A 12,953-nucleotide genomic window follows, 5' to 3' on the forward strand; every position below is an offset into this window, starting at 1 on the left:
AATGCTTTTACCTTAATATAGAACTAATAATTCTCAGGATTTTGCTTCTGTCAGAAGAGTAATTCAGAGTATTCACCCTTTTGAAGACACATTGTGCTTCATACAAGGCACATACAGCATAAAAGAATAGCCATGCAGAACAGGAAAGTTAAATCTAAACAGACTCCTTAAAAGATACAAAACATTACCATGAAATTAAAATTCATTTATCCTGTGAAGCTGGGTATGAGAATGATCCTTCCTTTTGCTTTTGAAAAAGTCAGTAGCTCTTCCTCACATACGCAAATAATTCTCCATGTATATAATGTAATTCAGGAGTATTTTTTCTTTCATTGTATTTATTAAGAAAATATTTATATAAAATCATGATTTCTCTATTTCTTCTCATTTATCTTATGAAGAGTTTAAGTTATGAAATGCATTATTTCTTACATTTTAATTACAGCATCACTCTTCTGAAGCCCCCTAAATGGACTAATTTCAGTGAAATAAGCATAAAAGGCAGATTTTTTAAAATCGTAATCTCTTCCTCTTTTATACAATTCTTCAGCCAATAACGCAACTAATTCTGGAAAATTAGAAATTCTCACAGTAATGCTGCAAAATTGTTCAGTTGTATTCTCCTTATCTGAAAAATGGAAAAACAGCGACATGCTCTGGGTGACTAGCTGAAGACAGAGGTTTCATAGCAAAACCAGAAACAACTTTTGAACCCCAAGGGGGCTGTACTTTCTCCCATTAAACATCTTAAACCTGTTTTCTGCCAAATAATCCTAGCAGAAAAATGTAGGGGACAAGGTGCATGTACTGCTAAGAAAATGTTCCAAATTTTGTGCGAAATCTAGTTGGAGGTTTCATTTGTTCATGACATGATCTGTTTCCTTTAACTACTTAAAAAGGCAAAACTATGACTGAACATGAATATTGGTTAATTTTCTCTCCCTATGACTGAATATTAGTATTTACTAATTTTAGTTCTCCTGCTTGTTAGGGAGCTCTTTCCCCCTGCACTGTACACTCTCTCTGCGGCAGCCAGGGCCCTCAGGAGAGCACTGCAGCGTGGTACTTGTGGAAGAAAGTCATGATAGAGCTGGCGCATCCCTCGCCCAGGACCCGAGCCAAGGCCTAATGAGGTCAATAGGAATCTCAGTTACATATACTACTTTGCAGAATGCTAGCTCAAGGGATAAGCACAACTCAAATCATCAAATAAAGCTTTAACAGGTGAAGGCAAGGCACAGTCCTAGGTGAGTCCTTCACTAAAGGAGGAAATTTCACTCCAAGGAGAATCCTACTATTTTGATATTTCTTTCTAACTCAAGGGAGAAAAAACCAAAACCTCTTAGCATTACCTAAAAAGTTGCGTTCATACACTGGTAAAAAATATGATGAAACTGCAATGAGCCATCTGAAATTATTTTCAAGCACAATTGGCAATCAAAGTGTATTTTTTTCCCAAGGCACTTTACCAAAGGAAGCATTCACTGGCCTTTTATCCTTTGAAGTCTGGTATTTACAAGTGAAGCTGCTGGCTAATTGCAGCTCACAAAAACATCACACAATCTCATCTAATCTCAGTCGTTGCTATATTTAGTTTTCTGTGGGATAATTTACATATACCTGAACTAAATTCTAACTCAGATGGAAAAAAAGAAAGACTAAAAAAAATCCCTCATATGATTTGCATGCAAATTTTTTTCTAAACAAAAAGGTAAAGGAAACACTGCGCTGTGCCAATACAATAATATCTATCCCTGCACTACACAGAAAAGGTCAACAAATCAGAGCTGGTGCCACTGACATCTAAAGCAAGCAATAACTTTTGTTTCAGAATGGGCACTTCGTACTTTGAATGAGAACAACTCCCAGTCACATCAGAACTATCCTACATGTGTAAAGGGCTTTAAGTCAGGACAGATGCATTTTGCAGACCTGTCCAATCTTCTGGTCTATGTGACAGCATCACTCAGCTGGCCCCCAGTGCAAGCTCTCCCTGAATGCTGCCTTGCACCTTTGCAGCATCATGTCCTGGTTCCTCTCTGGCTTTGGTCAGTAGAAAGCCCAGGCTCCAGTAATCCATTGTTGAGAGTCAAAGTTGTAAAAGAAAACTCGCTGCTGGTAACAGCTGTATACAAAGCAAGAAACAGTCCTCAGTGGGTAAATGTGGGGATCAGTTCACCCCTTCATTGGCAGTAAGGAATTACTTTTATTGACCAAGGTCACATCTTCAGCTCCGTGACTGAATTCATATTGTTCTGTGTACGGATGGAAGAAGATCACTATCCCTGATTAAAATATTTCCCCTTCCTTACAGTTCCTGGCAAGCACCCCACCAGTCTGGTGAAATGCACGTGGTGGGAGAAGAGGGAGATGGCGTGGCAGGGATAGCAAGGTGGTGCTACGTAAAGGGAGTATGAGCCCTATGGGACAAATGGCTCATGGGACAAATATTTCACTCCAGCAGAACATGCCTGTGTGTGGGAAGGCTGGTGGGGAAGAGAAGTTGATTTTTCCCAAGTATCTCTTTCACATCAGATGAATTTCTCTTGGTTTCATTTGTGGAGTCAACACATCAGTGATACAGGTGGAATGCAAGTTCAAAAAAATATTTTACAAAACAGCAGTGATGTGTGCTTGCCTTTTCTTTCTGAACATGTCCTATCAGTTTGCTTCCTGGCTGTCTTTGCGATATTTTTAGATTTCCTAACTAGAGAAGCCCTGGGTCCTTTCATCTGTCAGGTGCTGATTTCTTCCTGGTAATCTTTGTCTGACTATTATTTACTCACTCTTATACCTTAAACAGTAACATTTATGGGAATTTATTTGCTAACTGAAATTAGGTGATGTATGGTTATGAGGGACAATAAGCTGGGAGATTAGATATGGCACATGAAGACTTATTGCAGCATTTCTATTTCCTTTGACCATTAGTGTTACTGTAATTAATATTTTTAAAGATTCTGGTTTATTTGTGTTTACTACTGCCATAAGGCAGCATTTAAAAGCAAGCTTTCTATTATTTTTCCAACACAGTTGTGATGCATTGATGCCTTGCTGTGATAGCTACAAAAATTACTGTTCAGCATGTTGTCAGTGTTCTACTTCACAACACTTCAACATCTACCTATCCTCATTTTGCTGGCCTTCAACTCTTTCCCCAATAACACACCTCCTAATTCTTTCAGCAGGAGTTTCTGATCCGCCAGCTACTTTAACTTTATTTTTCTTATAAAAACTAAACCTAAACTCTCTTTGGATGGTCTCTAGTGCCATATGTCGTTCAAGACTTTTTTCTCCGACAATACTTGAAATGGAAGTATGAATGCGAAGTTTGGAGATTCTTCCCAAAGCACTTCTCTGAGATAATAGTTCCCTTAGAGAACATTGTGTTTAATAACTACATTTTAAAATGATTTTGTATACTTTTTCAGGAAATACAGAAGGCCTAGTGCAGCTTTATTGCATAGGAGCTCAGTGTGTTGACCATAATAGGAGTTCCAATTTATGGGCAAAAATGCTCTTAATGACACATACAATTTCAACATACACATTTGCTTTTGATTAAACTCTGTAACACATTGGTACACCCATGTAGAACTGACATTCGCCTTTATGAATCTCATGTAAAATGACACTTTGAGTCATGCATAAGGAATTTACAAGAAGAACATGACAAAACAATGTCCTTTTTGTGAATAGAGCCCATATTGTACGCTTTTATTGCTTTACCAGTAATACATAATTAAATATGTCTACAAAGTCTGGCTTTGATCCTGGGGCTTTCTTCCCTGGGTTTAAGCTAGATACAGTTCCTGTATCCATGATACGACTACATAGTAGGTAAGGTTTATGTCCAGCCTGTGCTTTTAAAATCAAGTCTCTTGTGAATTCATCGTTCCCTAAACATATTTTCAAAGAACAGTTTAAAGCTACAATAACATTAAGATTTAAAGTCAAAAGGTCTAAGAAGAGATTAAGACTGGAACATGACCGCAGATGGACAGCAGCAGATGGGACACATCTCAAAGAGCAGTTTGCAGTTGCTAAAGGCTCTGTGTACTGCGGGGCATGTTCCTGCACAGCCAGGCTGAGCTGCCTGTGCAGAACCAGCAAACCAGCTCCGCTCCAGGGGCACCTCCACTGCCACAAGAGGTGAGGCTTGTCCCCAGTGAGGTTATAGGAAAGCTTAACAGGGGAAAATAATTTGGAATTCTGTAGAAATTGAACGGAGGATTCATTAAAAATAATTTGTTCATAAATCTTTATCCCTTCCATGACATTGCTTTGCTAAATTTTTCTTAGACTGAAAAATTATTACTTATTTTCGTTTTAGCTTGCCCCGAGCAACCTCTTGACTGAGAAATTCTGTGGGGCAAATTAGAACAACTTTGATTGAAGGCAACTAACTCCATCTTTTCACAGTGAGAAGCGGTTTAATTTTCTGAAGTATTCAGCATCTGGAGTTTCTTAATAAAACTTCTGAAGGTAATAAATATCAATTTATTTTCTTGACAAAATCTAGTCTCCAGTGCCTCTATTATATTTTGCTTCATAATATTTACTTTCCAAGGCTGATTGAGTATAACTATTTGATTCAGACATCCTAAGCAACTAAAGCCACATAGAAAATTTTCAGGTATTTGTGTATGAAACCTGATCCTCACATGTACACTGACTTCAGGTATTTTGCAATATTTGCTCCAAATTTCCTGTTCTGCAAACACTCCTAATAGGACAGTCAAGAGAACAAACAGAAGAAGAGGGTGTGAATCCTGCCAAGGTGAATTTGCCCAAGTAATGGAACATCTGCAAAATCCCCCTCCTGCCCCATATTTCCAAGGCCACACTGTTTTAGAGACCTTAGAGACAGCCAGACTGTGTAAGGCAAAGTGGAGAATAGGAAAGGTGATGGCAGCGAAACTGAGTAAGAGACACATTTGCATATCATTGTAGAGCTTGTTTTTCTCAGAGCTGGTCAGGTGGGTGGGAAGAACCAGAGGCTGGGGAATTCAGAAATACCATCACAGGCAAAATGCTGGGTGTTCACAGTCCGCTTTTTCTTCTGGGAAGAGTATGAGTGCTCTTAAGGAGGATCTCAGACTCCTCAGAGCAGCAGCCTTTTTGCAAGAACCTTTACCAGCACAGCCTCTTTGTACTGCAGGAAACTCAAGAGCGTTTGATCAAGTTAGCGAAACTTCCATTTGTTTCCATGTTCAGGGTTCACTGTTCAATTTATATTCCGTGTTCAGGGCTGATTTCTAATGTCCTCTAGAGAGACAGCCCACAGCACCAGCTCTACTGGCCTAGGGCAAAACCTGGAGCCTAAAATGGTGCTGAAGGTTAAGCTTGCCAGGAACCTGAAGGCAGAAGAGGAAACACAAATGAACAATTGAAAATTAATTCATGACTCCAAGAAAACACCTGAATTTGCACAGTTACAGCCACGAAACTGTCTGCATATGAGTGTTAATCTTCCTTTTAAGTACTGCAAGTACTACTCTGTACAGCTAAGGTTTCCAACACCTCCTAGAAGACCCCATTGTCCATTGTCTCTGATATTCAGACTTACACTGTTCACACCAAATGCTTGCGTATCTGCCTTTGACCAATGTTTGCAAATTTTAGCACCAGAAGTTAAGCTATTACATTAATGAAAAATATGTTGTTTTCCCCAAAGTAAGAACCCAATCTTAAAGCATCTTATTGGATGAATAACTTAAGACTAGCAGAGGAGTTGTCCTTAAGTTAGGGATGTGCTTTTTTCCAATTTGTCCAATAAATAAGCCTCTTATTTCACACATCCTGAGTGGCAATGTGTAAGGGCTTAGTAAATAAATTTTCCAAATATCTGCAGTGAACATGCTCCACGTCCCCACAGCAGATGTGCTCGTTGCACTGCATCTATACATTTTTAGAGGGGGTTTGAATACCCTTTCCCCTTTCATTGTAATTGTCTGCAGCTGTAATTGTGAATCATATGGATCCAGGCCATGGGACTGAGACCTGGCACGATGCTTCACTTGAATTCTCAAGTTCCCAGTGTCTGTGCAGACAGTATGGGACAGAAAGGATGAGGACATGGGAATGCCTATGGAGGAACTAGTGTGTGAGAAGGAAAGCTTGAAGTAGGTTTGTTTGTGATGCCAAGATTAAGTTTTCACAAAAAATCTGAAATCTTCATGTTTTTTCTCAAATGGTTGTCCTAATAACCTATTCAGATTATAATGCTCAACTTTTGACTTTTACTGGTTTTCCTTTCCATCTACCTCAGATCTTCTAGGTAGAGCCAGAGCAACCTACCATTGCGCATAGTGCTTCCTCCTGACTGCACTTTTATGCTTATTCTGTGTTCATATTCTTCTCATTTGTGCTTTATTTTATTAGATTTGCAGTGCTTTTAACTTTGTTAAATCCTCAAAACAGGGATCTCCTATTTATTACTCTTTTACTTACTGAAGAAAATCCCTTATATTGCTGATACCATGGGAAAATATCAACAACTTACAATCTTTTGACACTATAAGAAAAGAAGAACAAGCCATGTGACCATTCTATTTTTAATCAATACCCTTTACATAGCTTCTTTATTCTATAGGAAGCTACTCTTGGTGTTATTCCCTCTAATCCTCTGAGCAACCAGATTATCTATGTGTTGCAATACCATCCTTTTTCGGTGTGTAGGTTCCTTTTCCAACGTTTTGGTTCAGTTTTACTCAGCCTGGGTGCAAAATGTTAGCCTCCCTGCTTCTCTCTTTTAAACCTTCCGGTTCTTGTTATATTGCTAGACTTGTCAATTCACATGAAAACTGTGGCAGTCTTTAGATTTGGGATTTCTTTTGCTAGGTGAATATTGTCCAGGGCCCAAGGAGTGCTGAGCTACACCTGCATCCCTCCTTCATTCCATCTGGAGAACTGCCTGCCTCTCTGGTCACACTTCTCCCTTGGAGTTTAGGCACCACCGACACAAGTATTAATACTTTTCCTGTACCTTCTTCTGCACCAAAGCTATTACAGGACTTTTCTCATTTCATAGGCTTTGGAGTTTATCATACTCTTGGTTGCTGGAAGATGGAAGTTGGCTGCTGGAAGTTATCAGTGAATTTAGGGCTGACTTCTAATGTGTTTATAGGTAGGCCACTTATTCCTATTATTTTGAATTAAAGCTATGTTTGCTCTTCTTAATATATTACCATATTATGTACATACGGTGGCCGTGAAAAATAAAATGCGATAGGCTAAAGTTTGCCTGGGAACAAGAACAGCAATAGACTATTCAGCTGAGAGATGTATTATATAGTGAAAAGTACAAGATTTAATACTAGCAGTATAAAGGAAGCTGCACAGAAAGTTGTCTCCATCTTTATAGAAACACGAGTTTACAAGCAGCCTGTGTGACATCTTAACATTAGCAATTGAAGTACATGTACAAAGCATGAAGGCTAAATACTTACACTTCCAAAAAGACCACTGTTTTCTCATAGGACAGAGGACATTTTTTATTGCACTAATAGCTGACACTTAAAATTAAGGAGAGTTTAAGAAATATGGAGAAAACTGAATTAGGTATTTCTGCAGGAATATTTATTTTGTAAAGATTGCAAACATACCTGTGATTTTTCCTAGATAGCTCACACTGGAATTAATAGTTAACCCTTGATCTGGTATTTTCTGTTAGAAAAAAAAGAACTCTTCAGCTTAATTCGAGTTTGGGTATTTCAAAGCTGTGAAAGCGGGTATTTGCAAACTCAGAAAAAAAGACCTTTTCATTAAGCCGTGATTTTGGAAACAGTCACACTAACCCACAACCACATACAAATACAAAAATCCTAATGGGACTATTTTCTTACTAAGCCTGTAATAGTTTACATTCACCTAATGGCCTGGGGTTATAAGCAAACTACTCAATTAGAGAATTTAGGCTGGTTGCCCACATATTTTAGAGCAAATTATCCCTTCACAAATGCAGAACCCCCTATATAAAATGCCTAAAGAGTATTTCCTGTTAAAAAAACCAAAAATACTATTCCCTAAATTCCCACCTTAAGCCTACTAAGTATTTCTCTTTATGCTAGTGTAGCCATTTTATGGAGAAATATTTGTTTTTGCCTCACATACCTCAATCTAGACCCTTTTGCTGGAATGTTTTAACCTTTCAAGCAGCTAAAATACGCTAATGCCACTTTTTTTTTCCTTGGAGTACGATTTTAAATAGTTTCCCACTGTCCTTATTGGCAATACTGGAACACAGAGGTCTTCTGAAGGCCTGGCATTTTGAAGCTTCGAAGATGACCAATCTTTCTCTAAGGGCACTCTGAATTATCTTTTAGCACTTACTATTTCTTCTACTGCTCCTTTCATTTAAAAGAGAGGCAAATGCTTTCAACCTATAAACACCCACTAAACGTTCCTCACACTATTATGCCAAGCTGCTGCTCCTAATTGTATACAGCTGGGTGGATCACTGCATTCTCATTTGAATGACAAAGATTTTAAAAATACAATGAACCAGATATCAACTCCTCATTACACACCCGCTTCTGAAATGGAGAGGAGTGGTTTTCACTGTGTGCAGGGGATGAAAGTCTCCCTCGAAGTGTTTGATTGTAACAGGGCAAGTCTGGCTCAGGCTAAAAGTCGGTGATCAGTGTCCCGGGTCCGATGGCACTGGTGTGGTTTTGGGGCTGTGGATAGAGGGGTTCCCACCCCTGTTCCTCCCATTCTGCTGTCTGCTTTCATGGTCAGGTGAAATGACTTTGTGGGAGATGCAATATGAGCTGAAGGAACTGTGTTGGTTGGTGGATCTCAAAATGGTTGAGGCACAGACCCTTTTGCAAATGAAAATATTTGACATCTGTGCCGCGAATGCTGTCACGAGCACCAGTGAAGTGCCATTTCTCTTGTTTGAGATCTGGGGTAAAGAATGAGGGTGCTGCTAGCTCTTGCCTTCATGGTCTTTTTAGAAAATTATGAAGGCTTTTTCCATTATTTCAGTCAAGACGAGAACTTCACACTCTAGCACAGAGCGTGTAGATGGCCCTGTGCAAAAAACTGCTGCAGCCAAAGAGCTGGTTGTGTTCAGCTGAAGAAAGAATTTAGCTCAGGATGTGAAAATGTATGTAGTGTGATCTAAGTTACGAACTGAAAAGACTTTTAGTAGAGCAATGAGATAGCGAGGAAACATTTGAATGCCCAAGAAAGACTTCAGAGCACATGAGTCTACCATTTTTTACACGCTTAACATTTTCAGTTCTAACTGCCTCCTCTCAATGCTTTATGTAGTCCACTCATCCCTAAAAGTCAGAATCTGTGGGATTTCTTCATCATGGCACCCAGCACAGGCTGACACTTTTGAAGGTATGGGTGGTATAAAATCAGATGAGCCGACCAATCTCCTGAACCAATGCACAGTTCACGTAAAACAGCAGCAATGACAGATAAAAAACCACATGCTATCTTGCAACTCTGTTAGTCTGCAAAAGCTGTGAAGGGCAAGAGGAGAAAGAATAGATAAAAATACCCAAGAAGGAGATTTCTGTCACAGAGGTATCAGAGGGAATCAGGTCTCAGTCCTGCATTATGTGTGGACCCCTACAGCTGTGTAGAACCATAATAAAGTTTTGGGGAAGCATGCAGCTAAAATATCCCACTTAGACTCCAATGAAAGGTTAGGGTCCAATTTCACCCAAAGCTCAAAGAATAGAGAAGATGTAAATTCTAAATTAAGGAAAGCATGTGTTAAAGAACAAAAGATGATGTCAGTGGAATAAAACCAGTTAAGCACAGTATGAAGAAGCAAAGAGTTATTTTAGATATATACAAATTAACAAATAGATGTCAATGCCCATACTTCGCTAAAGAAGCGTTCTCAGGAAAGCTTTAAAATCAGCAGACTGCAGGTGGCTATTCCATGAGTAGGCTGTTCCTGCTCTTAGGGAAATCAACAGTAGTTCTACCAGTAGGGAATCATATACTCAAGAAATTTCTTAACATCACCAGAAAAACAAAAGGCAAATACTCTTTGTTTTCTCAAATGCACTCATTAAGCAGGATTTCTTCTATTAAGATGGAATTTCCTCATTTAAAAGTATGGTAAATTACTTGCAAAACTAAGAATAATATCAAAGGAATATGCAAATATCTCAGGACTCAGATCAGAAATTCTGGAGCAAGCTGGGTAAAAAAAAATTGCCCAGTCTCTCTGTGTGATAGAAATTGATTAAGGTTTATTGGCTTTTTACTACAATTTCCAATTTGACAGGCCCTACTAAAGCTAAAATTGAGTTTCATATACAAAGCTTATGTGGTTATGTTTGTTATTAGCATTGTCTTCCCCAGAGATATTTGGATTTTGTTTAACTGAAAAATAAACAAGTTAAATGCCGAATTGCCTGGTTAAGACAGTTATATGATGTGGCTTTTTCCTTTCATTATAAAGATTGTGAGTTTTGGGATACATGTTTAGGAGTTTGTGGTTACTTCACTTTAAATCTAATACTGCGGACTTACAATGTTTTTGTTCAATGTTCTGCTCTTTTCATATAAAGTTGTGTATCCTGGCCAATTTATGGCCAGACTTATCCAATAAACAGGTTTGTAGGAATGCATTTATAGATTGCTAGAAATATATGTGGTGCCTGCATTTTTCTCAGCAATAATGTAATGATTTATTTTTATTGTTCATTTTTAGTTATATTACAACAAAAAGGGAAAATAATTCGCATAAGTCAGAAGTTATTTTTCCTAATGTAAAAAAATAGGAAGATACATGGTCAAGATTAAAAAAATACCTAAGAAGTATGGATGGATTCCTCTGCTCTTGGATGCCAAGCTCAAGACATTTTAAAGGGACTTGATTTTCAAAGCTTAGACTATTAGTGGTCTGAAAGTTTTCTTGTTAAATCAAAGAGTAAGCAAACAAGCCAAATAGGAAATATTATGATTTGTCAATGCATATGTCAGATAGGTATATTTTAGAACATTACTTTACAGAATAGGAGATGGATAGTTGCAATGTGGAAGTTTCCAGGAATCCCAGGACCCGATTTGGTAGCCATGAGTCATTCAAGCACAAAACAGAGACAGCACCAAATGGTTTACATCTTAAATATAGGGAAAGAAACAAATGGCAGGAGGGGCATCAAAAAGACAATACTATTTTATTAACAATGTGCCCAATACTGCTATTTTTCATTGATCTTCTCAGTGCATTGTGGTATTATATCTTTAGTGAAAATGAAGAGAGGTTGTGATGTTTTGAAGAACAAATTGCTAAGACAGGCAGCTAGCAAAATGCGAATAAGTAAGTTTCCATTGTACATTAGGTTAAGATGTTTGGGATCAGCATCTATCCATCTTAAAGTGAAGTTAATTAAATAAATTTGTAAAATGACTATCCTTCAAAAAGAACTAAAATCACCAACAAGCCTAAAAGTATTATAGTATTTTTTTCCTGCTTTTCTGGCGTGAAAGAACTGATCTAGTATTGATAAATGTATATTACTTAATAAAATAACTCAGACATAACAAAAATATATATTTTGCCTTAAAGCCAAACTCCTAGACTTCACTACATGCTATTTCTATTTCCTGGTAATCTCGTGTTCTCAATGGGACTCAATTTGATGTGCTACTTGTGCTGGAAATCGAGCCTTTTCTAGCACATTTTATTCTGGTTTGTTTTGCCTAAAGAACTGAAGTCCTATATATGTTTTTTCTCTTCCTCCACATCCCATCTACACTTTACCTTTGCATCATTACAGCTTTATTACTGTCCTTACTTTTCACTGCTCGATTGGTTGATTACGGGTCAGTTTAAGACTGGAATATGGGGAGTACCCCCAAAATGTGCAATAGAAACCCAGCTTACTGCTCCAAAATGGCAGTTCCCAAATGTGTTTTTAAAATTCAAGACACATTAATTTTCCCTAAGCACCTCTGTGTAGACAAAGCAGGCTTGGAATGACCTTAAACCCTATCAGTCGCTTAGGTCATCGGAGTGATTATAGTAGAAATTCTGCTTTTTGTACACCTTCTATATGTATTTAATGAAATAGCTTTATCTTAAGAAAGGGAATATTTTTCTACATCCTTCTAACATAATTCATTCAAACTCTGTTTCAGGCTTTTGCTGGTATGACCACTAGGAGAAAATCACATTATCTGTGAGTTTCGCGTGTGAAGGGACTAAATTCAGATCTTAAATTATCTGAACTTGAAGCAGTAATAACTGTAGTAAAGGATACTCAGCAGCTGAAATATGTTCTGAAATGCTGAATTCTTTCAAATTTCACATTCTTTGACAAGTTATTTGAAAATCATGTGTGTGAAAAGACTAACAGAGTTTATACCATTAAACATGAACACAAAGCAACTGTTCATTGTCCTTCAGCTTGCAAGATATATATTTGCTTTCAAGGGGAGCTCTAATAATTGTCATCTTTAACTGAATGAAATCACAGATACTTTTACATGTGGATTTTATTATATGAATTGGTTTATGAGCCTGCTATTTAACATGATTATATGAATTACGAACTGTGATTTTATTTCTTTTATAATCTTTGTAGAGCTTGCCATGTTTTTACATGTCTATGTCTGGCATTATGCACCTTTGAAACTGTGCCAAAAATATTTATTGTCCTATTTCTGGCATTCTGGAACTCTGCGGTTCTGTTTGGTTTCCAACCAGAACAAAGCTTATTAGCAGACCCAGTTCTTGGTACTTTGCTAAAACCAATTTTATATGTAAATTTAATACTTCATTAAGGTAAGCTCTTGTAACAATCAGCAGTATGTATGAAATGCATTTAACATAGGTAATGCTCTATCTACCATTTTGAGCAGTTATCAAAAGTAAAATATATGTACTAATTAGAACTTTCCTTCTCATTGCCTGTCTCCTCCAGCTTGACTAATAAGAGAGCACTAAAATGCAGTCAGGTTGAATAGAAATG

Source organism: Caloenas nicobarica, chromosome 6 (assembly GCF_036013445.1).
Source record: "Caloenas nicobarica isolate bCalNic1 chromosome 6, bCalNic1.hap1, whole genome shotgun sequence".
Classification (NCBI taxonomy): domain Eukaryota; kingdom Metazoa; phylum Chordata; class Aves; order Columbiformes; family Columbidae; genus Caloenas; species Caloenas nicobarica.